At 35.2% G+C, this 25486-nt stretch overlaps 1 protein-coding gene across 1 annotated transcript in view; it reads right to left on the bottom strand.

Annotated features, from left to right (window-relative positions):
- Positions 1-21007, bottom strand: part of LOC138701649 (chaoptin) — a 1160966-nt gene extending 1139959 nt beyond the window's left edge. Inside the window, exons 1-2 of the mRNA XM_069828762.1 lie at positions 20804-21007; positions 11043-11103 (exon numbers count right to left, since the gene is read on the bottom strand). The gene's annotated coding sequence lies outside the window, so the exon portion shown is untranslated. The remainder of the gene's footprint in view (positions 1-11042; positions 11104-20803) is intronic.
- Positions 21008-25486: the final 4479 nt, after the last annotated feature.

Raw genomic sequence — 25486 nt, 5'->3', positions numbered from 1 at the left:
CATACATACTATACGGCAGTGGTAACCTGTAGAAACGTTGCATTTTTGTTCCGCCGATCTATACCAGCAAACAGTCGCGTGCTGTCGCTGGACTGCTGCTATCAACTAGTAAACACAGGTACTCTATACACCAGTACCAGTGAACCTCGTGGCGAACTGGGACAAAGTGTCGTCCCTGGTTATAAGTTACTTTCAGTTCCCCGGTTAGGAGCCCATCTAGTAACATTTCTCAAGCAAGAACATTGTGATCATGTTTTCTTTAAGTTAGTAATATAATACAAACGTGATTGTTTAAAACCTTTCTTATTCAACGCCTTTAGATACAAAATACAGTAAAACCTCCCTAAAACGAAACGTGATCGTTCCAGTTTTTTCACAGGTTTTCGTTTTACAAAGAGTTGAGTTTTGGCAAAACTAAGACTATACTGCAATATGCTCACTGTAGGAAGAACACAATGAATAAATGATTTGAAATAAAAGTTGCTGGAGTACATGCAAATTAAATTAATTTTATTTTCATAATTATTAACTTACGTAATTGCAGCCTCTCTCTCTCTCTCACTCTCTGCGCCCTACTTTCTTGGCCCCTACATTTCTTTTAAAGTGCATTGTCGCGACTTTTTTGGAGGGAACGTTGTAGGATTTCCTTCGCATCCTGCATCAATTCAGAGTGTAAATTGCGCCCTGATCCATCGGTTGTGTAACTGAAGTTGTGTTTGATGGAAAATAGATTAACTTCACGTTAGACAAATCAATCCTTGGATGACAGGTAGCATTGTCTAGAAACAGTACGACCTTACGACCTTGACGTTTCATTGCTCCATTAAAATTATGAAGCTACTCTTCCATGATAGAACTTGTCATCGAGGCTTTTTTTTATTAAATCGCACAGTTTTACTTTATTCGCACTGTTATTTAACACTGTATTGACATATTAATACAAAACTCGGAATAAATAAATGGAAATGTGAAACTAAATTGACACTACACTACAATTATTCACAGTTTTAATTGACTCCTACTGTCCTTTTATCACTGTATTGGCTTGTTAGCACAAAACTGAGAATAAATGAAAGAAAATGCAAGAGGGTTGGAAGAAGTAACGATAAAGGAGATCAGTAACCTGCCCGGGTCCTTGACAATAACCACAGAATAGTGACATGGTTACAGAAGCTTCACTCCCAATGCCTATGATTCGTACAATATTATCGCAAAATTAAAAATGGTTTGAAAGAATTTAGCAACAGTTACGGTTGAAATTATTCGTTTTAGTCAGGTTTTTTTTTTATCTAAATGGCGCCCAAAAATGATTCCGTTTTCGCGCTAAGCAATTTTCCGTTTTAAAGTATTATTTTACATAGAAAATCATTCCGTTCCCAAATTTATTTTTCGTTTGTGCAGGTTTCCATTTTATAGAGGGTACGTTTTAGCAAGGTTTTACTGTAATAGTAATTGACGGAAAAACAATGAGATTATAAAATCTCGAAAAATCCTCTTCAGTGTTATGTGATGCCACAGGGAAAATGTAGTGGTAGCGATGGGAATATTGTACTCAAGAGATTGTACTCGGAAGTAGGTTATTTGTAGCTATTTAGTGATTATTAATCAACTGTGAGCTATCTATCATATCTGGAAATTGTGATAGCGAGATGACTCCGTGAAATCTCTATGGAAATTCCTGATATTCGCCTTACAGTTGGGAAACATCTGGGGGGAAAAACCCAAGCTAGCTAAGGTAATCAGCCCATTCTTGATATATGTTCGAATCGCAGTCATTTGAGTCTGTTTTTCTCAGTTTTAAATCCAGTGTCAGATAATCCCATGGGAATCCTCGTATTCATAACGTCAAAACAACATATTGCTATCACAAAATTCTACCGATGCTAGATAGAATAGAAGCCGATCTAGGCCCACATTTGTTGAAAAAAAAGTAAATACTATGACAAATGGGAAACATTACTAATTGTAAAACTCAAATAATTATTGTGCAAAGTATCATAATGGCGTGTTCCCTCCAAGATATCCGTAATCTGAGTGACATTCTTTTTGTACTGTTAAGTTGGCAGAACATGAAATAGCGATGTGAAGTGGTAATATCTTTTGTTAAGACTTGGGGCTTTCATTTGATGTATCGTAAAATAGTTTCTTTGAAAAGCATTTCGCTACCTCCATTAATATTTCCCCGTCCTATTATATGTTAAACTGGTTTTTGTACTGCAAAGTACATGTTTTTATTTTATTTTAGGAAGTAGTAGTAGTAGTAGTAGTAGTAGTAGTAGTAGTAGTAGTAGTAGTAGTAGTTGTAGAAGTAGCAGTAGTAGTTGTTGGAGCAGTAGTAGTAGTTGTAGTAGTAGTAGTAGTAGTAGTAGTAATAGTTACAGCAGTAGTAGTAGTTGTAGCAGTAGTAGTAGTAGTGGTTGCAGTAGTAGTAGTAGTAGCAGCAGTAGTAGTAGTAGTAGTAGTAGTAGCAGCAGTAGTAGTAGTAGTAGCAGCAGTAGTAGTAGTAGTAGCAGCAGTACTAGCAGTAGTAATGTAGTAATTGTAGCAGCAGCAGTAGTAGTAGCAGCAGCAGTAGTAGTAGAGTAGTAGTAGTAATTGTAGCAGCAGCAGTAGTAGTAGCAGCAGCAGTAGTAGTAGTAGTAGCAGCAGTACTAGCAGTAGTAATTGTAGCAGCAGCAGTAGTAGTAGTTGTAGTTGTATCGGCAGCAGTAGTAGTAGTAGTAGTAGTGTTGCAGCAGCAGTAGTAGTAGTTGTAGCAGTAGTAGTAGTAGTTGTAATTGTATCAGCAGTAGTAGTAGTGGTAGTAGTTGCAGCAGTAGTAGTAGTAGTAGTAGTAGTAGTTGTATCAGCAGCAGTAGTAGTAGTTGTAGCAGTAGTAGTAGTAGTTATTGTAATAGTAGTTGCAGCAGCAGTAGTAGTAGTTGTAGCAGTAGTAGTAGTAGTAGTAGTAGTAGTTGTATCAGCAGTAGTAGTAGTAGTAGTAGTAGTTGTATCAGCAGCAGTAGTAGTAGTAGTTGTATCAGCAGCAGCAGTAGTAGTAGTAGCAGCAGCAGCAGTAGTAGTAGTAGTAGCAGAAGTACTAGCAGTAGTAATTGTAGCAGTAGTAGTAGTAGTAGTACACAGCCAGTGCCACCGATTCTGGCGTGTGAAATGAGTAATGAGAACTTGAGAACGAGTATCTTATCTTTGCAACAAAATGTGGGCGAGAAAGCTGTAGGAGGTGGTACCAGTCTCAGCAGAAGTGGCAACAGATGCCATTGACTGGACAGTGTACTCAAGGACACAACCCAGAAACGCGAAGTGCGAGTGTCTTGCTTTTGACGCAGTGGGCAGATTGCTGACGTGACGTGTTGGGTGGTACGTACCGTTCTCAGCTGCACTGGCAACAAGTGCTCACTGACTGGCTTTTCACTCAAGGACACGCGCCAAAAACCTTGGCACTGGCTATAGTAGTGAGGATTATTTGAGAGTTTATTGACTCTCGCACATCAGCGTCAAGGCTTATTGTGCTACCCCATAACCTTTCATAGAGGATCCAGTTCTGGACTTTTACCAAGCTCCAGGACATTCATACCTATGTAAGGGTTTTCCGAACTGCCAAATGGAGAAGTTCCAAATATCTTGAACTAGGAAAGAGTAAGATGTCTCGCGAAATACCTGCATTCAAGGAAAGATTTAGGAACTTTTAAAGGGAAACATTAAACCCGAACAGGATAAGAAAGCCATTGACTTTACGAAGAAATGACAGTACAGTAGAACCCCAATTACCCGTCGCCCTCTTAACCGATTGTCTTTCTCTTGCTTTTTTTTTTTTTTTTTTTTTTTGCTACAGAAATATAAGAAGTTCTGCACATTATATTAGCACCTTATTTGTCTAAAGAGTGTTATTATAAGAATTTGTCCCTACATAGTATGGTCTACTGTTCGAGTTGTCGTACTGTATAACTTCTATATAAAATGTCTTCCTCGTGTATCAAAAGAAATCGTGTCGTGTTAAGTATAAAAAGTGAAAATAGAGTGAACTGTGGCTCATCTCAGAATACGAGATTGGAATCACAACTGCATGCCATTTAATAAAAATCAAGGATAAGTGTATAAAGTACGTAAATCTACGAATGAGACGTCCACTCTTCCTATATTCCCACAGACAGCCGTTACGAGAACTTTCCTTGCACCCTAAAAACCCGTTGTTAACAACCAGACCTAAAGCAGTGAATTTTTGATCAACTACTTAGTGTGTTCAATACAAGACTATTATAGAGGAGATTATGAGTGTGTAAGCAATATTCACTAAATTTACGAAAACGTTTTATAGTACGGATTATCCGATTTTTTCAATTAACCGTTCAGCCCATTTCCTTCATTACCAAGGATAATAGAGGTTCTACTCTAATAAATTATTTTACCATAACTGAACTACTTCTTTGACAAATGTAATATTTGAATCGGTTACTGTTGAAAGGAACCATGTCCACTTTTTAAAGTTTTGAGATAATCGAAAAAAAAAACTGTTTTCTGAGTAATCTATCGAAGATTAAACCAAAATATATTGTGCACATAAAATATTGGCATACAGAATTAGTATAGACTCATAAAATTATTCACGCAGTCATTAGAATCTTTCTAATCTAGGAAACACATCATTGGACTTAGTTCCTTTCAACATGGCAATGCTCTATTTATAAAAATGTAAACAAATTTTGGCCTATAAAACAAAGTGGGAATTTATTAAATCACCTATAATGCATGTCTTAAGAAAAAAATTCAACTATGAATAATGTTACTTGCATTGTGCAGTATAACATACATTATTTTCACAAAATACGAAGAATGTTTACAGTAGTCATACACCTTTGTAATGAGAATAACTCAGAAAACAAAACGACGTTTTTAAAATACCATACTATTTGATTGAATTAACCAATATATTATTATTGGGTAAATACAGAACAACAGTACAAATAAATTCTGTTTTCAATAAAGTAGGTTTTCTTTTTATTCCGTTGGCCATTGCAATATTTCATCATAGAAATCTTTGCTATCTCCTGATGTAGTAACATAACGATAAACTTTCCTCACATCTCCTAGTTTGCTTGTTTTGATTGGAGCTCGTCCTTCAGGATAGGCTTTCTGTAATAGGCTAATAAGATTACAATTTCTCGTGTATTCCGTCTTCCATTATCTGATACTGTTATCAAGTACAGAATAATCAAATCTGAACATTTAATGCGACAAACAACTATTAATCAACGATCAGTCTCTGCAGACTCAGCGAAATATTGGAGGTAGACTATACTGTTAGCACAGGGCCGCCAACCTGTAATCTTCGTAGTTTCGTGTTGAAAAGCACTATCTACAGGAGTTAGTTCCTTTCAACACAGAATGACAAGATTGACCACCTCAAATAAAGCACAATGAATATGAGTTATAGTTCGTTCCAACACCAACATATGCAGCTTGCTTTATACATTACAAATCGATAAAAAATGAAATTGTCAAAAATGTGGACTTAGTTCCTTTCAACAACGAATGATTAATTTATTCTAGTGAATATCGAAGATAGCACGTTAGCCAACACTTACAAAGTCAGCAAGAGAGAGGGGCAAACTTGAAACCCCTTATATTTTGGTGTGATTGTCATTCGCATTTCAAACTTAGTAAAATGTTCACATAGCAACCTGGGACGGTTAAAAGTGCACAGACGAATATTATTTAATGTCACTTTCTCGCCATCCAAGACGCATACATAATAAAACTGGTAATCTTATTTTTAAGTAAGCCATTGCAATACTTGTATGTTTTTAAACAGTAATGATAACGTATCGAAAATAAAAAAACAACCAATGGTGTTTTAATTTTAGCGACAAGAATAAACAACTTCAGTAAGGTAATCGCCTTGTAACCGGGTTGCAAGATACGGGTCTCTCGACCAAAATAGCTATTTAAAATGCTGTTTGTGTGAACCACTTCACAGGAAGGAGCATTCAATGCGGAGAAAGGGGTGGGAGTTGGAATGAATGAGGTAGCAAAGTGTTTGGTGCGGAGTCGGGTGCGGCTTGGGAATGAGTAAGGTAGCGAAGAAGTTAACGAAGATGGATTCCGAGAGAGCAGTAGGAAATAGTCGCGCAGAATGTCACAGGCCTTTTCTTTCGCTGGGCGGGGTGGTGAATAAAACACAATCGCCGCACTTCGATATACAAATTTACTTTATAGACCCTTTGTACATCTTCTGGAATACAAGAACTACAACCATATTTATCTTTCAATGAATATCCTAAAGCGAAACAGTTTCGAATGCTTTTATGTCAATGCCACTAACATTAGAGCAATTTATCAACATGAAGTTTACTCAAGATACGACTACCTTGCATAAAAATCCTATATAATTTTGAAAGACAGATAACCACACGAAATTCCTTAATATCAACCCAGAGGAGAAAGATGATTGAAATTCACGTATAGACCGAAACAGACTACTAGGTATAGGCCTATAGGATGAATATGAACTACAGGGACGACCTTCAGGAAGTGACTCCCGACAAGAAAAGATATAAGAACGTTCATGTAAACATACTATGTCCATAAAGGCACACTGAGTCCAGAATACAGGATAATCCATTCAATTACTCGGCACTGATCATTTAATTTCTGACAACTTTATAGTAGATGTTCGAAGTGCTTCTCATTAGTCCACGCGTTGCATCATGGTTTGACGCACCCATTCGAATGGTCCGGCCTGTATCCGATGCATTGGCACGTTATTCAAGTGTCTGCACATCAGGAAATGACTCAAAATACACGATACTTTTCAGATGCCCACACAGGTAAAATCAAATGCGCTTAAGTCCGGTGACCAGGAGGGCCATGAAACAGAATCTCCTCGTTCGATTCATCTTTCGAGGAAGATGTTGAGATGCTGGTGAATGTCAATGCGGAAGTAGGGAGAAGCTCCATTATGTTATTAAGCATATTACCTCTCGTACTGCTAACAACACATCTTCCAGCAAGAGAGGAAGTCTGTTCTGCAGGGATCACAGATATCTGGTAATTGAGGTGTTGTGGAAGAACGACTGGTCCAAGTAGGTGGACCAACTATTCCCAGCAAAAATTGATGCCGAACCTCCTCTTACAAGGGAGTAACTTCATGAAGAATAGTTTTGCCACCTATCATGGAACACATGCATTTCCGGACATATGTTCACAGGAACGTTTTTGTTCCTTTTCCTGTCAGGAATCAGTTCCTGAAGCTTGTTCCTATAGTTAATATTCACCCTGTATATCTGTAATAGTGAGAGATTATTATTATTACTATTATTATTATTATTATTATTATTATTATTATTATTATTATTATTATTATTATTAACTAAAACCTAGGATAATGTAGAAATAATTTCAATAGTAGTGATATAATAATAATAATAATAATAATAATAATAATAATAATAATAATATGCAGTAGTCTAACAGCTATAATAAGAGCAATAATAGGAATTGATAACTCTATGTTGTATTCAGTGAACAAAATTTTTCTTCTCTAGTCCGGAAACTGTAAGTTTACCGGTACCGGTACTACAGTATAGTATAGTCTTTTTATAATTTGGTTACATAATGATACTGTATCAACTAATACTGTAGGTTATTTAGCATCGATGGGATTGGTGCTAGTGAGATGGTATTTGGTGAGATGAGGCCGAAGAATTTGCCATAAATTACCTGACATTCGCCTTACGATTGGGGAAAACCTCTGAAAAAGCAACATGATAATCACCCCAAGCGAGAATCGAACCCCCGCCCAAGCGTAACTTCGAATAGATCTATTATATTAGCAATTCACATAGGCTTATCGTACAGTTTTTTTCTGGACTGACTCACGGTATGGTTATTCAAAGAATTAAAATTAGTAGTAGTAGTAGTAGTAGTAGTAGTAGTAGTAGTAGTAGTAGTAGTAGTAGGAGCAGCAGAAGTAGTGATGATAGCAATATTGAATTGTTATTAGTATGGTTTACCGACTTAGGGCATGATGACCGGTCGGCGCTACCCCATAGTCTGCCGCCCAATTTGCTGCCCGATTTCCCTTCACGTTGAACGTGTCCATGCATGTTGTCCAATTACTCGTATGTGACTGTTGTGACAGCAGTTTCGTGCGAGATCTCGCATAGAATAGTTCGCTACTTGATTCTAGACGAAAGAGTACTTATTTGCAAGACATTTATTTATCTATTTATGTCCATAACAGGGCAAAGCCCCAATTACAATAGACAGTACAGATAAAAAAAACATATTGCATACAACACGAAAAAGAGGTAAAACAGATACAAGTGTAATTACAAATTAAAAATGGAAAAGAGAAGGAAAAGAAAAACAAATAGATACCACCTAAATAAAAAAGACAGATACAGATATAAATGAAAAACACCAAATAAAAACAAATCAAAAAGAGCCAAGTACAGACATCACAGCCAAAGTATCAGTATAAATCGGCTCTTTGGGCCTATATGGAATATTCGATCGTCGACAAGTTAAGCAGTACACAACTTAGTGAATCAATTTGAGAGATCGGTGTTAAGAAACAACCTAGACAGATAGACCAGTTTTAACAGATGACAATGACGCCATTCTTCAACGTTCGCCAAAAAAAAAAAAAAAAAAAAAAGCTAAAATTTTAGCTAAGCAGAGTGGCTTATATGTAACAAGAAATGCAACATGTTTATCACATCCTAAACATAATCACTATTCTCTACTTCAAACTACAAAACAAGGTGATACATGTATGATTTGAGGCTTTCTCGGCGTTGGTTCGCTAATATGTTTTCGCGGGATATCAGCCGAGTTAGGATTTTGGAATGCTCCAAGCTTTCGACTGCTATCTCTGCAGCCATCTTCAGGGAAGTGATGTCCGAACAGAAAGCCAAAGGTTATATAGATGTTAGGTTGTCTCGGGGCTGGAACGAAATTTATGGCCTTGACAATTCCCGGCCCCGGATTGGCCGATCCGCCAACCAATCCTGTTTCACCCGAGACAGCCTAACATCTATATAACCTTCGGCTTTCTGTTCGGACATCACTTCCCTAAAGATGGCTGCAGAGATAGCAGTCAAAAGCTTGGAGCATTCCAAAATCCTAACTCGGCTGATATCCCGCGAAATCATATTAGCGAAGGTGATACATGTTTGCGAGCAAATTATTGCAATTGTTTCTTAGACTCCTGGAAGGTGGAATAATTGCCAACAGCTTGTGTTGCTCTCAGATCGATCGTGGTTTCATCTAAAGGGCCGTGTGAAACACCACAATACAGATAATGGTATGCTGAAAAACATGTAATTTTGCGTAAATCCTACACCATGATCTTAAAATTGGCTACTGTAAAAGAGAGAGTGTTTCAGTTTAATCGACATACTCTTCAGAACTGAAAGGTAATACTGAATTAGAAATTACAAGAATTTCAATGGAAAAACTGAAGAGAGTGAACGATAACACTTTCACGTGATATTCTATTTGTATGGAACGAAAGGATCGATATTTTCAGCATCTCTTATAAGGTTAGTGTGTTGTAGTTTAGTTGCGCTGTTACGGTACTAATTCTGGCGGCCGCAACGGCAGTCCTGGCTGAGGACCGGCCCAATACTACATCGATAAACCAAACTGATAACAACTCTGTAGTGTCACTTAATGCAGAGTAATAAACTACTAATATATTGATGTGGATGATCACTATTAAAATTTTCTTTATCAATCAAACGAAATATAATAATTTACAATCGTTGTTAGGACTCATACATAAAACAAAAGATGTAAAGACAACTGTCCCCACAAACTGTACTACCACCATTACTACCACTACTACTGTTACTAATACTACAAATGCTACTACTATCACTAAATCTCCTACAAGTACTACTAATGCAGGTACTACTACTACCACTAATTACTATTACTACTATTTCTACTAATCACAATAATAATAACAATATTAAAAAGAAAGGAAATCCATGGCGCTACAGCCCATGAAGGACCAAGACTGACCAGCCGGCTGCTGGCCTCACGTCCACATGCCGAAGCAGAGGTGGACGATCATCCAACCATTATGGAGATATCGTGTGGTTAGCACGATGATCCTCCCAGTCGTTATATCTGGTTTGCGAAACCGGATTTTCGCTACCTATCATAGCTCCCCAAGTGCATCACGATGCTGGGTGGGCAGCGGTCCCATACACTGGCCGAAATTTTATGATAAAATTTCTTCTCCCGTGAGGACTCGAAACAAATAATAATATTTACATTATATTTTAAGTAAATCGCATTTTTGTGTTATTTCCTGAAGTAGCCTATTTTCATTATTTTATAATGCTATTCTTTTTTAAAATTTAAATATACATTTATTATTATTATTATTATTATTATTATTATTATTATTATTATTATTATTATTATTATTATTATTATTACAATCAGGAAACCACAAAAATACATATTAAATGTAATATAAACAAAGACACATTTAATGTATTGGAAACTGAACATTTGTCTCAGGAAGAAAGACTAATTTTGTACTAGATAGCGAATGAGAGAGTATGTGTGAGTTTTTAGTTGCATATTATGATACTGGGTATTGTTTCGAATGTTATTCTGTTCAGAGTTTCGGATTGTTAATATTAATTAGTACTGAGAGGAAATATTGTTTAAGAAAATAATTTGCAGAATTCGTTTGAATAATTTAAAATTGAACTGACACAATCTCATATGTAAGAAGAGTTGGTTTTTATATTAACATGAATATTATGAAAATGGTTCTGAATAAAATATATCCCACACAGACAGGCAGCATGGTAGAATTTTTTTATTAGTATTGTATAATGTATATTTAAATAGTATGTATATAACAAACTCGGAATCTCTTTCAGTTTCACTTTATTAGAAAGCGGAGCCTCAGTAAAACAAAAATTTGAATGAAAAATTTTTTAAGCAAAGGAACAGATTTACACAATGCACTATAAGAATAAAATATTCTACATAAAATTTTCAAATATTACGCACTTTACCTTAGGAGCTCTGATTTTTCTCACTGTCAGTAGCAGTCCACAGAGTTGATTTCACCCTTACCTGCAAAAAGAGAGGATTCATGTAACTTATTCTTTTAAATAAAATTAAAATGTTATTCAGATTTATTAATGTAACTAGGTGATGAATTTTAGTTTTATTGCAACTCTATAAAAGGAACAGAAGATTTCACGTGTTTTCCATAACATTTTAAACAGAGGTGTAGTGGAGGTGGAGCGGAGTGGAGCGATGCTCCGGCACTGTGTTCGAAGGTGGAGCGGAGCTCCAGCACTGGTTTGAAATTTTAAAATCTGTTTTTTGTTATCACAATACTTTCCCAGCTAACGATATCTTAGTTAAAGTCAGAATATTTAGTGATTATCTTTTCTCCGCTTCCTTTAGAAAATCTGAAAAAGTTCGGAAGTAGAGGTGTCGCAAGACCACTAGAAGCGTAGACGGGGTGTGTGGTGGGAAATGGGGGAAGAATCAGTGACAGAACAACCACCAAACTAAACTTTAGAGCGCCTGCGCGAAATGATCACATTCCTAATTCACTTTCGTTTCGTATCGTATTTCGTTAGTTTTCGCGTCTTTGTACGATACAGGAGATTGTCTATGGTGTTACTTATCGAAATGTGTTGTGTTTGTTTCCCGGTTATTTTACGGAGTGAATTTTAAACAGTTAATTACTGCCTATAACTTGACTAAAAGACTGCTTGAAACTTTTGTTTTTATCTATTGCCCTTCAGTAAATATGGAACAAAATAAACATAGACAAAAAACATTAACTTCTTTCTTTTCTCGTGCCATTCCTGTTACTACTGGAGTTACAAAATCTTCCTCTACTAATATTGTTGATATCTCAAGCCCATCGCTTCTATTTGATGAACCTAATAATTTAACCAGAGATATGTTATAAAAGATACAGACAGTTCCAGTATGACTGCGATGAATATTCAACGCCATAATGTTCAAAATAGTGAAAGCCAAAAAGCCGGCCTGCAAAGTGAGTGGTCGAATGTGTGGAATGAAGAAAATATGTGGTCAAGAAAAGAAGAAACTCATCAGTGGATTGATTGTAAGCAATGTAAGCTAGGCTGTAAAGTGTGTCATGAAGTAACTACATTAGGTGTATTTAAAAAAGAGTGTATTTCTGTATCTAATGAATGGCGCTCGCTTATTTTCAGTAAATTACTACGGATCGACAGATCAGATCAGATCAGCTTAAGCCACTACGAAAAAAATCATTGAACACAGAAATCCAGTGCTCATAATATAGCACAAACATTATTGATACGTCTGAAAAGCAATCAATTGAAAATGTTGGCGAATAAACGAGTTCAGCCCACCGTGAAGCAACAAAAGCGAAATTTATATCAGCTTATTAAGCCTATATTGCGCAGAATAATCACCCTTACAGTGACCATTTCGGTTTACTTGAGCTTCAGAAGCTAATTAATGGAGTAGGCATTGATTGATGTTGCCTTGCATTCTCCTTACAGTCCTACTTTGTGGCATTTCTTTGTCTTATTTTTTTTTTTTGCATCCAAACCTTCCCCATTCACCATAGTTTAAAAACATAAAGAGCTCCGGCACAGTAAAGTTTGGGACTGCAACCCTGATTTTAAATTAAAATTAAGCGCAAGCAAACTGACACGGAAATAATAACAGACTATTATTTTCCTGCTTGACTGTGTTTCGTCGAAGGAAAAGTGTAATCAAAATTTTGTTACATTTAACATGTAGGATCACCTATTAAATTTTGGTTCATCGGTCCCCTTCCACTCTGTATACTATTTTGCGGATTTTATGAAATTTACATCCCCATCACCAATGTGTACATTTGAAATGGTATAATAAGTAGGCCATCTCCTATTCACTCCTTTCTCATAATTGCCTTTTCTTTGCTCGAGTTACTGCCACGAAGTCAATATCTATTACTTTTCTAGTGCATATGTTCGTATTGGTTTGGAGTTAGAATTTAACATTGGAAGAGATTGTAATTTTCACTTATGTGCCATCTCGAATGATATAGTCATTCATAGGGATATTATTATTATTAAGATGTTTTCATTACAATAGAACTTCTAATCAATTACAATGGAGGGGGTCAGAAGCAAAGAGGTACAAGCGATATTTCTAAAAACGTGAGTTAAGTGCATCCAGAGAAAGCTAAAACATTCAAAATTTTAGAGGGAGAGGACACATCTTTTAACCACATCACACATTAAAATTGAAACAAAAAATTTCACGGAATTTACGAAATCTTAAGTACTTTCAACCACATTTTCTCACAAATATCTTAAGTGCACTTATAACCCTTTGCTTCTGACATCCTCAATTATAATAATAATGTAGCAACACAACGTTGATGTATATGAAAAACTTGTCAAACACTTCTTTTTAACTACTTTGACATTTTATATTGTATAATAATATACTCGTATATTTAAAATTTAGAGCATTCGAATTCCATAATAAACCTAATCTTTGGACCGCTTTAATATAAAACTGTGAAAATATATCTTCAGGACCGGAGTTTCAACCACAATCTATGAGATAAGTGGATGAAAATGAATTCTGAAACACAAAGTCCGCAGTTGCTGCGCTTGGAATAAAAGTTTTAAATTTATTGTGATTCATGTTGTCTAGGTGACAGCTCTTTGCGTCCCGCTTCCCAGGTCCTGCTCCCCCACTCGTGTACTCAAGAACGTTTCCTCAGTGGACGTGACTCTCCTTAACACTCAAAGAGAATTCCCAACTTGGGGATTGTGACTACTTGCAGTAATCCCATCAAATGAATTCATAAACTCCAAAAACTTACGCATATTTCTCAGTTTCTATAAGACACAATAAAGCTGAATAATTAGCGGTGAGATCTCCTATGCAGCAGTTCACTTCTCTCACCTTGGCGTGCTGAAGAGGCTCAAATATGCTAAAGTGAAAAGATTCAATGCATGGTAATTAAGAAAATTTTTAGATTATCGAATTTTAACAGTGGTTATCCATGAACTTGGGTGGGCAACCCGTACTCTAAAAGTGCCTACACAACCTCAATGCAGGTAGAACGGACTCGGTACTAGCTGTAGTGTCTATATGCGGTTCTTGTAAGGCACAAGTTCGCTCGCGTCTGCAATAAGTGGCGGTTCGTTTTAAGTGAAAAACAATATAATCTCCAGATTATTTCTCTTAAGTGATGAGTCGAAAGAGAAAGATTTTTTTTTATTAAGAAGGGGGGTAAAGCTTGTATCATGTTCTATTACACTTTCTTACGCATGTCATTTTATGTTACAAATAAACACAATGAAGGTTTTAGTAAAGAAACACTGTCTATATCTGCTTAAGAACAGCTGAAAGTAAAAATGAGATATCAACAACAAGTTGTGCGTGCGAGTTACAGAATTGCACGATATAGGCCTATGATCGACTAGCTAAGAGCATTCACGGATAAATTTGAATTGTGACAGTATCATGTAGAACATAGATAACTTCGCTTTCTTTGACTATAATCTATATTGAAGAGTGATACGAAAATCTTCTTATCAAATATAAGACCCTACTTCAAGACCTACAGCAGAATTCACTGGTATGTTTGGAGAAACAGTGACAATTGACAAGGAATCGAGATTTTTCTGAAATCCTTTTGGCTTACAGCCGGTAGAAGATCCTGAAAGTTTATAGCTTGAATTGATACATCTACAGAACAACACGCCACTCAGATTCTAGCCAAATCAGGAATCGAACTGTTCGTAATGCTGCCTAAGTCAGAATTTCCAAATATATTCTTTGCTTCCACATTATGTGCTTGAGACAGAGTTTAATACAAGAAAGAAGCGTAAAAGCTCTCAATGTAAAGAAATAGCTCAGAAATAAGTTTATTTCATTTGCCATGACATGCAAAAAAAATACTTCCTTGAATTTGTGATTGTTTGCGAATACAGACTATTACCTTTCTGAGAACAATGGAACACTTTTTTTTTAATTTTAGTTGGTTATTTAACGACGCTGCATCAACTACTACGTTATTTAGCGTCGAGGAGATTAGTGATAGCGAGATGATATTTGGCGAGATGAGGCCGAGGATTCGCCATAGATTACCTTGCATTCACATTATGGTTGGGGGAAACCTCGGAAAAACCCAACCAGGTAATTAGCCCAAGCGGGGATCGAACCCGGGCCCGAACGCAACTTCAGACCGGCAGGCAAGCGCCTTAACCGACTGAGCCTCGCCGGTGGCTCAGTGGAATACTCTTTAATGTTTAAAGACTTGTAAATTCTCGCGTTCTATGTTTCAAATATGACATATAATAAGAAATATTAATAATAGTGTAGTAATTAATAAGTGTTGCAACTATATTTGTTGCATTTTGAAAAGGTTGTATTCAGTTTTTATTTCCAGTACTTAACTAATTTACAAAGGTAGGAAATAATATAATTTTGTTGTGTGTGTTTAGATACCGTCTGTCTAAAGTTACTGTAATTATTGCACCATGCGTCATTTCGAAATCTGAATCGAGTAGATATCATGACCACCTGCATGAGCCGCCAGAGCGCACCGTGGCAGTGAACTGCTTTTGCAGCGAAACTACAAACAACTTTTAACTGCTGCGGCTGGCTCCGTCTGTCTTTATCTCTTTCAAGGTTTTTTTTAGCACTTTGTGAGCACGAGTTGCCCATCCATGTCCTTCAAACTATATCTCTTCCATAAAAAATAAGAAATATAATTACCGGTTTATATTATGCTTATTGAATCGTAAAACTGAAAATGAATCATTTTATAGTAATCATATCTAATAGCTATCTATTAAATTTATTCTAAATATAGGCTACTGTATACCGGGTCGTTCATAAGTTCGTGAAACATTTTATAAAAATTTACCACAAATAAAGTAAGCAATGGATACTACATTTTTTACACATAAATGAAGATTTACTCAGAAAAATATTGAAGCAGCCAGGTTACTTACTACTCATGCCGAAAACATTAGTAAAAATATACGTACGGGAATTAAAGGATACCAATTTTCTTATTAAACAAATTATTAATAATTTCTCCTTCTTTTGGTTTATTTTATAAAGCTTTATCAACCGCGATTATCATCTAGCGTCTAATTTAAATGAAAGTGATAATGCCAGCGAAATTGATTCAAGGGTTCAACGTCGAAAGTTACCCAGCATTTGCTCCTATTAGGTTTAGGGAAAACCTCAAGCAGATAACTTGTCCCAACCAGCATTTGAACCCGGGCCCGCTTGCTTCATTGTCAGGCAGGCTAACCGTTACTCATAGAGGAGACAATAGTTTCTTAATCTAATAGGAATTGTAGCTGATAATTTCTTAATCTGGTATGAATTATAATTAACAGCTTACTTCTCACTTTCTAAGCACAAGAACTGTGACTGATGAAATCTTAATATTCTTAAAGAATAGTGTCGCTATAGCATTCATATCACTAATGTACTTTCCCCTGCCGTTTCATTCCGCGTTCTTCACTTCCTGAGTAATAAATAATACAGTAACAGGAACCTGTATTATTAGTACGGCATTAGCGAGGAGCGATTATTTCTTTGTCTTAGGGTACGTACACGTTGGAGCGACGATAAACGATAAAAGAAGCAGCGATGCTATATCAGAGAGAATTGAGGTGTGCATATTGGAGTAACGATAAAAGCGAAGATACACGATAAAAGCGATAAAAAAAAGAAAAATTTCATTTTCTTCGCTCTTGTCGTTCATATGATCTCTCATTAAGGTAATATTAATCTGTATAATAACCGGTGGTTATCAATATATCCGAATATTAATCAATTTATTATTATTTCGGCATATTAAATTATTTATCTTGGATAGTGGCAAATTGATCAGTTGTGTATTTAGTCGTGATACGTTATGTGATCACAAGAACCAATCACATCACAATGAATTTATACTAGCTTTGGGATGAGAAACGGGTTCAATTTTCTACGTATTAACTTACATTAACCTTGAACCTGGCAGCTGATATTTTCTATATATCTTCTTTCATTAAGTGATGTAGGCTATATAGAATACCTTCTACTGATAAATCAAAATGTTCGCTTCCCGCGTCCTCGTTGCTCCGATATGAACACTTGATTCTTTGATAATACCAAAGCGTCGCTAGATGGTTTCTTTTATCGTTTATCGTTGCTCCAACGTGTACGTAACTTTATGGGTGCGCTGACAGGGTGTTTCACGAAACATTCCACTGACACCAGTACATAACTTAACATGACTGTAAAGAAGTTATTAAAATAGATTCCAAAATATAACGCAACAGTTTACCACATATTAAAATAGACTCACTCAGATAATTACAATGACTTTTTATTGGTTATTTAATCACGCTATATCAAATCTGAAGTTATCGAGCGTCGGTGAAATTAACAACAGCGAGATGACATTGCGGATTCGTCAAGGTTAACCTCACATTCGTTTTTGAATAATTCAACAACAACAACAACAACATCAACAGCAACAACAACAATAATAATTCAGTTCTATCATGTTGCAAAAATTATTATTGTACATATTCGCGAAAAATTACTTTAAAAACATACATTAATGAAATCGTTTAATATGCATCTAAGTAAGAAGATGAAATTTAATTAAATTCATTAAAAACAAATGACATTCAATATAACGTCAGAAACAAGCAATAATTTATCAGAATTTTAATGTTTTAATACTCATAAAGACGCGCATACTTAATTCATTTTGAAAAAAATTACATACTCTAGCTACATCATCATCATCATCATCATCATCATCATCATCATCATCATCATCTACAATAAAATTTAGGCCTGTTTCGTCTTTGTAGCAATTTATAATTCAACTTTCGAACATTTCCTAGGGCGCCCAATTTGGAGTATTTTTTTTTAATAGACCTATTGTGAGTATTTCTAATATTATTCTATTTGCAAAAGCGACATTTAAAAGTGATATATTGGCTCTTAATAAAAACTTCATCGTATTCCTCAAATTCCATTCATATTACTGCTAGTTCGCAGAAAAGGGTATAGACCTACAACACTAGCATATCGGTACCGTAACCTCTTAACAATAACATGTGACTTCATTCTACTTGCTGTGTCTGGCAAAAAAATAGAATTATTATTATTATTATTATTAATATTATTATTATTATTATTATTATTATTAATATTAATAAAATACTTTTGAGACTTAGGACCTCCTCTAACACTCTACCAGGAGTGTAACTTTGTTACAGGAAAGATTAGAAATGTGTAGGCCTATACTAAGTAGTACTCAGAAAATTGAAAAAATATCATCATAATACAATGCAAACAATAGGTGAATAGAAATGAGACATAAAACATATAAGCAGACAGAAAAAAGAGAAAGAAAGAAAGAAAGAAAGAAAGAAAGAAAGACAGAAAGAAAGAAAGAAAGAAAGAAAGAAAGAAAAAGAGAGGGTAAGAAAGAGAGAGGGAAAGAAAGAATGAGAGAGAAGGAAAGAAAGAAAGAGAGAGAGAAAGAAAGAAAGAGAGAAAGAAAGAAAGAGAGAGAGAAAGAAAGAAAGAGAGAGAAAGAAAGCTTGAAAGAAAGAGAGAAATAAAGAAGAAATTTACATGGGAAAATGTAAGAGTAAACAGAGAGACATATAAAATATATAAGTAAGAAACAAAATAAATGATGATAAAATACGGAGCATATGATAAACACAATGTGTGCGTACACAAAGAAAAAGATGAATTAAGATACTAAGAAGCACGAGTTCTCAATGATATGCATTATGGGGAAACATGAAGACAAAAAATAAATAAAGTAATAATCACAAGAATATCTAAATGTAAAAGATACCTACATGGTAACATACAATTCAACACTTGTCATAACAGCTAGTTTTGAATCACGTCATGAGATACTTTCCTACCTTAGTTTCAAAGATTTAAGGTTTGGCTGCCCTTGACTTCACACGGCACAGAGTTCCAGTGACGAGAAGTAGCACCAGTGAATTGAGGAATTCAGAGATAGTGATACAGTGCATTGGTCGAGTTTTTTATATACATCTTCTGAATGAATTTTTTCTGCATTGAAAGTGATGTTATATTTAGAGTACTGAATAAAATGTTATTCTCTGTGGTCATTTCAATACTGACCACATGACTGGGAGTCCCATTACTGTACTTGTCAATTTCGAGTTTTGTTATATGACCACTACTTTCGATGGGCCGGAACACTTTAAAGGATATATTATTTGAAAACAGATGAAAGTGTGTTTAGTATAAACAACTAATTATATCTATGATTGCACAATCTGTCAATATACGTGAAAACAAACATCAAAGTGAGAAAATTAACAACGCAATAACATGAGTAATTAGTTTCAGTAAGTGACAAACTGATATGTTTTGTGCTTAATTATGTGATAGATTGTAGCCAATTATTTAACAAACATAGCAAAATATTTCTTTGAAATGAGGAAAATTTACGAACCACGATATTAAAGATGTTAAGAATTCCTTTCTTTGATCAAATAATAAATTTAGGCGAATTTTTATCAAAGACATAAACACTTACATGTAAAATCCATAACACACTTCTTAGCAGATGTTGTTCGATAAGTAAATAAATTAAAAAATATTCTACGTGTACAAATTGTCAATTTCCGTTCAAGAACACTCTCACGTTTTTAAAGGAAAAAAATAAACGTTATCTTTTCTAGGAGCACAATGTACAACTTTTCTAACGTAAACACAGGATTTCTTGTCCTCCTAAGATATTATTTTCACATTTGAATAATGGGAGCTTTCCTTTGCATTAAAGCCTAATATATATTAGGATATGCAATCTTTCTAATATTTGTTTAAAGAAATACAAAATAAAAGCAAGTTTTTGGTTCAAAAAATGCTAATTTTCAATATGAATGACCCGATATAATATTCTGACTATTAAGCTTTCAAAGTTACAGTATCTACTTTTCGTTAGATTAAAAAATATTACTTCTTAACACAAAAGCTGTTTCTTCTTACTTAATTCCAGATTTCTATGTTTTTTTTTCGAGCAGTAGGCAAGAAAAGTGATTTTGAGTGAAATTTGTTTCATTTTTTGTTAACAATAAGAAAATAATATTATTGGAAATTCTTTTAATTGCTCTACTAAAACATGAATGAAACTTTATGATTCTTAAAGAAAATATTTTTCACTTCCTGTGTTACGATTTTATCATTCTTTTTAACAAACGAATTCAAACAAGATTTTTTTTACTTTAAAAACACAGGGTCGTAATTTTCATTTATTGAAAAAATTTAAATGCGTGAAATTATTTTTCTATATTGCAGTTTATATCCCCATTAAAATAAAGGAACAAAATCATCACTCAAGAAATAAACAGTTATTTTTTTTTTTAAATAATAGGAGAAATTTGATTAGAAACTAACACATCGATGGTGCTGAAAAGCAATCTCGTATGTAAAAAAAATAAATAATACGAATGAGTTTTGAATTTATTCCTATAAAAAGTGTTTCCGAATCTTTTGCAAATTCATCTTATGTCCAGGTATGAACACATACTTTACAAGAAGATATTTAAATATCCTCTTATGTCAGATATTTGTTCCTTATAAACATATCAGTATTAAGTATTTTTTTCGTTCTCCTGTAAAATTGAATGTAGTGACATAGGACGCTGCTGTTCAACACCATCAACATTTTTCCTTACAACATAAATTCACGATTAATTTTTTTAATAAAGAAGTTTTCTCTTACACTTTACCTTACCTCCACGAAAAACAGTTTGTTTCTTTCTAACTTTCTGTGACGCATCTGAACACTTCATATTTGCACCTATCTAAGAAACGCACAAACACTCTGTATTCACACAAACACATTCTACTGAATAGAGATAAAACACATCTGAGAGGAATTCGGTACTTCTTCCACAAACACACGCTACCACTTGCGGATACTTTTGCTCATCTGATAATGCACAGCTTCATTTTTGCTGCAACATTCCTATCCTAACGTCATTCCAAGGCCGTGTGTTCAACTTCCTCGCCTGCCTGTACGGAAAGACCAGTTTGCTATGGCAACAGTTGATTCCTCATGAGACGAGGTGTCGCTGTGGCCAGACCAGGGCGTGGCCAATAAATATCCAATAATAATAATAATAATAATAATAATAATAATAATAATAATAATAATAATAATAATAATATAACTATTATTATTATTTATTTATATATGGCTTTTAGAGAGGTTCATTGCCGTCCTAACATAAGCTCGCCATAGGCCTCTATCCTGAGAAAGATTGTCAGTCTCTACTATCATCATCCACCTCCCTCAAATCCATTATAATATTATCCTCCCATCTATGTATCAACCTCCACAAAGGTTTTCTTCCCTCCGGCCTACCAATTAACACTCTATATGCATTTCTGGATTCGCCCATACGTGCTACATATCCTGTCCATCTCAAAAAGTATGGACTTAACGTTCCTATTTATGTTAGGTGAAGAATACAATGCGTGCAGTTCTGCGTTATGTAACTTTCTCCATTTTCCTGTAATTTCATCCCTCTTAGACCCAAATATTTTTCTAAGCACCTTATTCTCGAACACTCTTAACCTCTGTTCATCTCTCAATGGAGAGTCCAAGCTTCACAACCATACAGAACAACCGGTAATATAACTGTTTTATAAATTCGAACTTTTAGCATTTTTGAGAGCAGACTGGATAACAAAAACTTCTCAATCGAATAATAACAGACATTTACCCTATTTATTTTCGTTAAAGTTTTATTATTATTATTATTGTTATTATTATTATTATTTAATTTTTTTCTGTATAATTTTATAACTTCCACAATGTATTCAATGTTCACTGTCTTCTGATAACTTCATTCCTCTAATCAAGCAATATGTATCCAACCACAGCTTGTAGGACCTCATTTCAGTGACTCTATCCTTCGTATTCAATTGCCTGTTAATGTCCAACATTCACTTCCACTCAATCTGTATAATTTAAGAATCATTTCCCTTCTTATTTGCTTTAATGCGGATTATTGTGTCACAAAACTGTCTAAGCCTATTCAGTTTTGTTTCTATCATATACTGTATTCTATCACATATATATTTAAAGTATGTAGCTTTCTCTCTAATTTTGTTATCTGTTACTCCCTCCATTCCAAAATATGGTATAGTATCAAACAAAACAAGTTTGAGTATTGCGCATGCGCGCACGAAATGTTTCGCGGTGTGGTATTCTGTTCAGTAGTGAAGGGACTATCAGACAGTGCAGTTGTGAATGTTTCTAGTCTTCTGTAGTGCATCAAACTATATTATTTAAATAGTTCATTATGGACAGAAATCAAATGGGCACCTGCTGTGGTGTTCCTGTTGCAGAAAATGTAACACCAACCCAATCATTTTTGAATAGGACATCTAAGGCACAACAGTCGTACAGAAATGTGTTATAATTTATTGAATTTTTTTTTTGTTAATTTGCTTCTCTCAAAACAATGTTTGTTTTTTTATTTCATTAATTTGACATTACACAGAGTGTAATGTACCTAATTTTCATGTTTTTCTTAGGTTAATTTATCAAACAAATAAGTACAATAATGAGTTCAACAAAACAGAATTTAGAGTTCAGTCCAATAAGGGTGCGGGTATGGCAGGTAAAATGAATACAAATTATTATTGGTTATCCATCAACGAATACAGTATTTTACATGCATTTCCTGCCCGTGCCGAAACTTCTGTATACGTTTCTAGTACCACAGTGGGTTTTGACAGTTCCGTCTCACAAACGGCACAATTCTCAAATAGAAAAAGAAGAGTTCATTAATTTAAAATCAGTGATAATATGGATGTCCTAATCAATAAAATATTCTGTTTTCCTTTAACAAAAGTATCACTGCAAGACACAGAACCAATTCCCATTGAAACGGCAAACCCATTTCTTAGTGTCCGTATAGGGGCGATTCTAATTCTCCTACGTAAGCAGTCGAACTATAGGCTGTCGAACTTGATTTCTGTCGAACTTAAGAACTTCCACTGTATCTGGAAGATGTATTAATGTTACATTATATTACTAAGAACTTTAACAAATGTATACCATATATTCGAACACAATTAATGACATCTTTCTGTACCATATTTTGGAACGGAGGGAGTATAATATTTGCTCTTATTCGATCTGTACCGTTAAACGCCATTACTTCCCCCCCCCCCCGATTTATATCGTCAAATTTTTATTGTCTGACTACATCATCAGAGATTTCTGGGAAAGGATAGCTCTTGGTAAGATATCTGAAAGATAGGATTCCATTTTTTTGTTACCTTTCTTTAAAGATAGCGACTTCATGTAACTCCAAAACGTTAGATGTCTTTACCCTTATCACAGTCTAGCATATGTAGTCACGAAGCTCAATACGTAGTAAATATGCATCCATAGATAGTTGCTAGCCACTAGGATCGCTACTATCACCTCATTACAGACAATGGGAAATTGTACCTGCACAGTCTATTGTTCCTAGTACCCTCACAACTCAAGCTTCGTAACTGTATATACTAGACTGTGCCACTATGACAATGTAGGCCTATACATAACTTATAATCTCGCATCAGACATATTACTGACATAGAAAGAAGCAGTGGAGAGGCACATAAAAATTGATAAAGGCAGAAACATAGGACAAACGGTAGATATACAGATAGCAGAAATTCTAAAGAATAAAGAAGAAATAAATAAAGAAAAATAATTCAATATTGGTGAAGAAAGAGTTGTAGTGAAGAAGAAGAAGCAAAGTTGGGTAAATACAAGCAAGAAAGGAACTGTCCATTCAGAACGTCTCTGTTCGTGTAATTTATTCAGCAGCAAGTCTACAGATCAACACTCACACAGAGATAGACACAGAGTACACCAGACGTCACAGAGTCTTCGGCTCCGAGATGAATGTCTTTGTTGACAGAAACGCCGGGTCAAGTGACGCCCAAGGACGCGCATTTGCATGAGCGTGCGCTGTCTAGACTTCCAGAGATCGGACTTTGAAATCAGTTTCCCGATTACAAAAATTCCATATGCCAATATATGCTCAAAGGCATCATAAATCAAGATGACGTAACAAGGTCCTCTGCCGTCATGGAAACCGAGACAAGAGAATGTTGTGGTTGGCAGAAATAAATCCAGAAGTTGCCTTACTGAATAGAACGCAATCACACAACACAAACAAGTACTGACAGGATGAGAAAGACTACGGATATTACCCTAGAATATTGTGAAAGTGATGTAGTGATTGTCATTTATTATCTCAAGACTATCAATAACGATGATGTTCTTTTGTTATCAAATGAATGTCGACTGGACTCGTTTCATTGCTAACAATGTCATATATCAAGCGAGGGAACAACTGGATAATACCCTCGGCAGAGCAATGTCAATAGTCGACGTTACTCGCTGGCCACTAGTCACCGGGCCGTACCGAGCCGTGCCAAACAAAACACAATCGAAATGGTGGTAGTAAAATTCGCGACTATATTCTTAAATAATTCACTGCATTATTCAAGTGCAAGACTACTGGCTTCTGTTGCATTCAAACAATTATAAAATACGATAATTTTGTCCAGGGAGCATCTGTTTTTGATGGAAAGATAATTTGTTTGGCTTGTTTCTTAAATAAAATTACGAAATGGCGTTCCTGTGCTTAACATTTAATAAAAAAAGAAATATAGCAAAACTGTTTTGTCCCGAGACTCTCATCTAAGTCACGTAATAAGTCACGTAATCTACTTCAATACATTTGCGCAAATATATCTTGTAGCTAACAGTGGTGCTATCTCTCAGTAATGTTCAGAACGAAGGAGGTCGAGAGAGAAAATAAACAAATTTCTTCCTCCAAGACGCCACAGACCAACGTCGTGTTCTTATGTTGGCAAGATTGTGTATTTACTTTAATTTGGTGCTACACGTAACGGCACGGTTCAAAGATACCGTGGGAATTCTCCAGTTTAGCGCAAGAGATAAATGAAATTATTTGAACTGAGAATAAAATGATCTCCGATTGCGTGGTGTGAAGTGTCGTAACTTAAGACTGACGTTATGGAATAAGCGTTGGTTCGAGTCCTCATGAGGAATTTTCTTACGAAATTTCGGCCAGTGTACCTGACCAGTGACCACCCAGTATCGTGATGAATTTAGGGGATTACCGTGTGTAGTGAAATCCAGTTTCGAAAGCCAGATATGGCTGCTAGGTGGCATTATACTACCAACCAGACGTTATTCCCGTACTGGTTGTATGATCATTCAACTCAGCTAAGAAATGTGGACTTGAGGCCAGCAGGCGGCCGTTCGGACTTGGCCATCTGTGGGCTGTAAGGCTACGGATTTAATTTGAGGATAAAAATATAATACTACTGTACCAATCAAGCAAATGAAAAAAAAATTAGTACCTTGCCATCATAC

Source organism: Periplaneta americana, chromosome 6 (assembly GCF_040183065.1).
Source record: "Periplaneta americana isolate PAMFEO1 chromosome 6, P.americana_PAMFEO1_priV1, whole genome shotgun sequence".
Taxonomy (NCBI): Eukaryota; Metazoa; Arthropoda; class Insecta; order Blattodea; family Blattidae; genus Periplaneta; species Periplaneta americana.
This window is presented reverse-complemented; position numbering and strand designations above follow the sequence as displayed.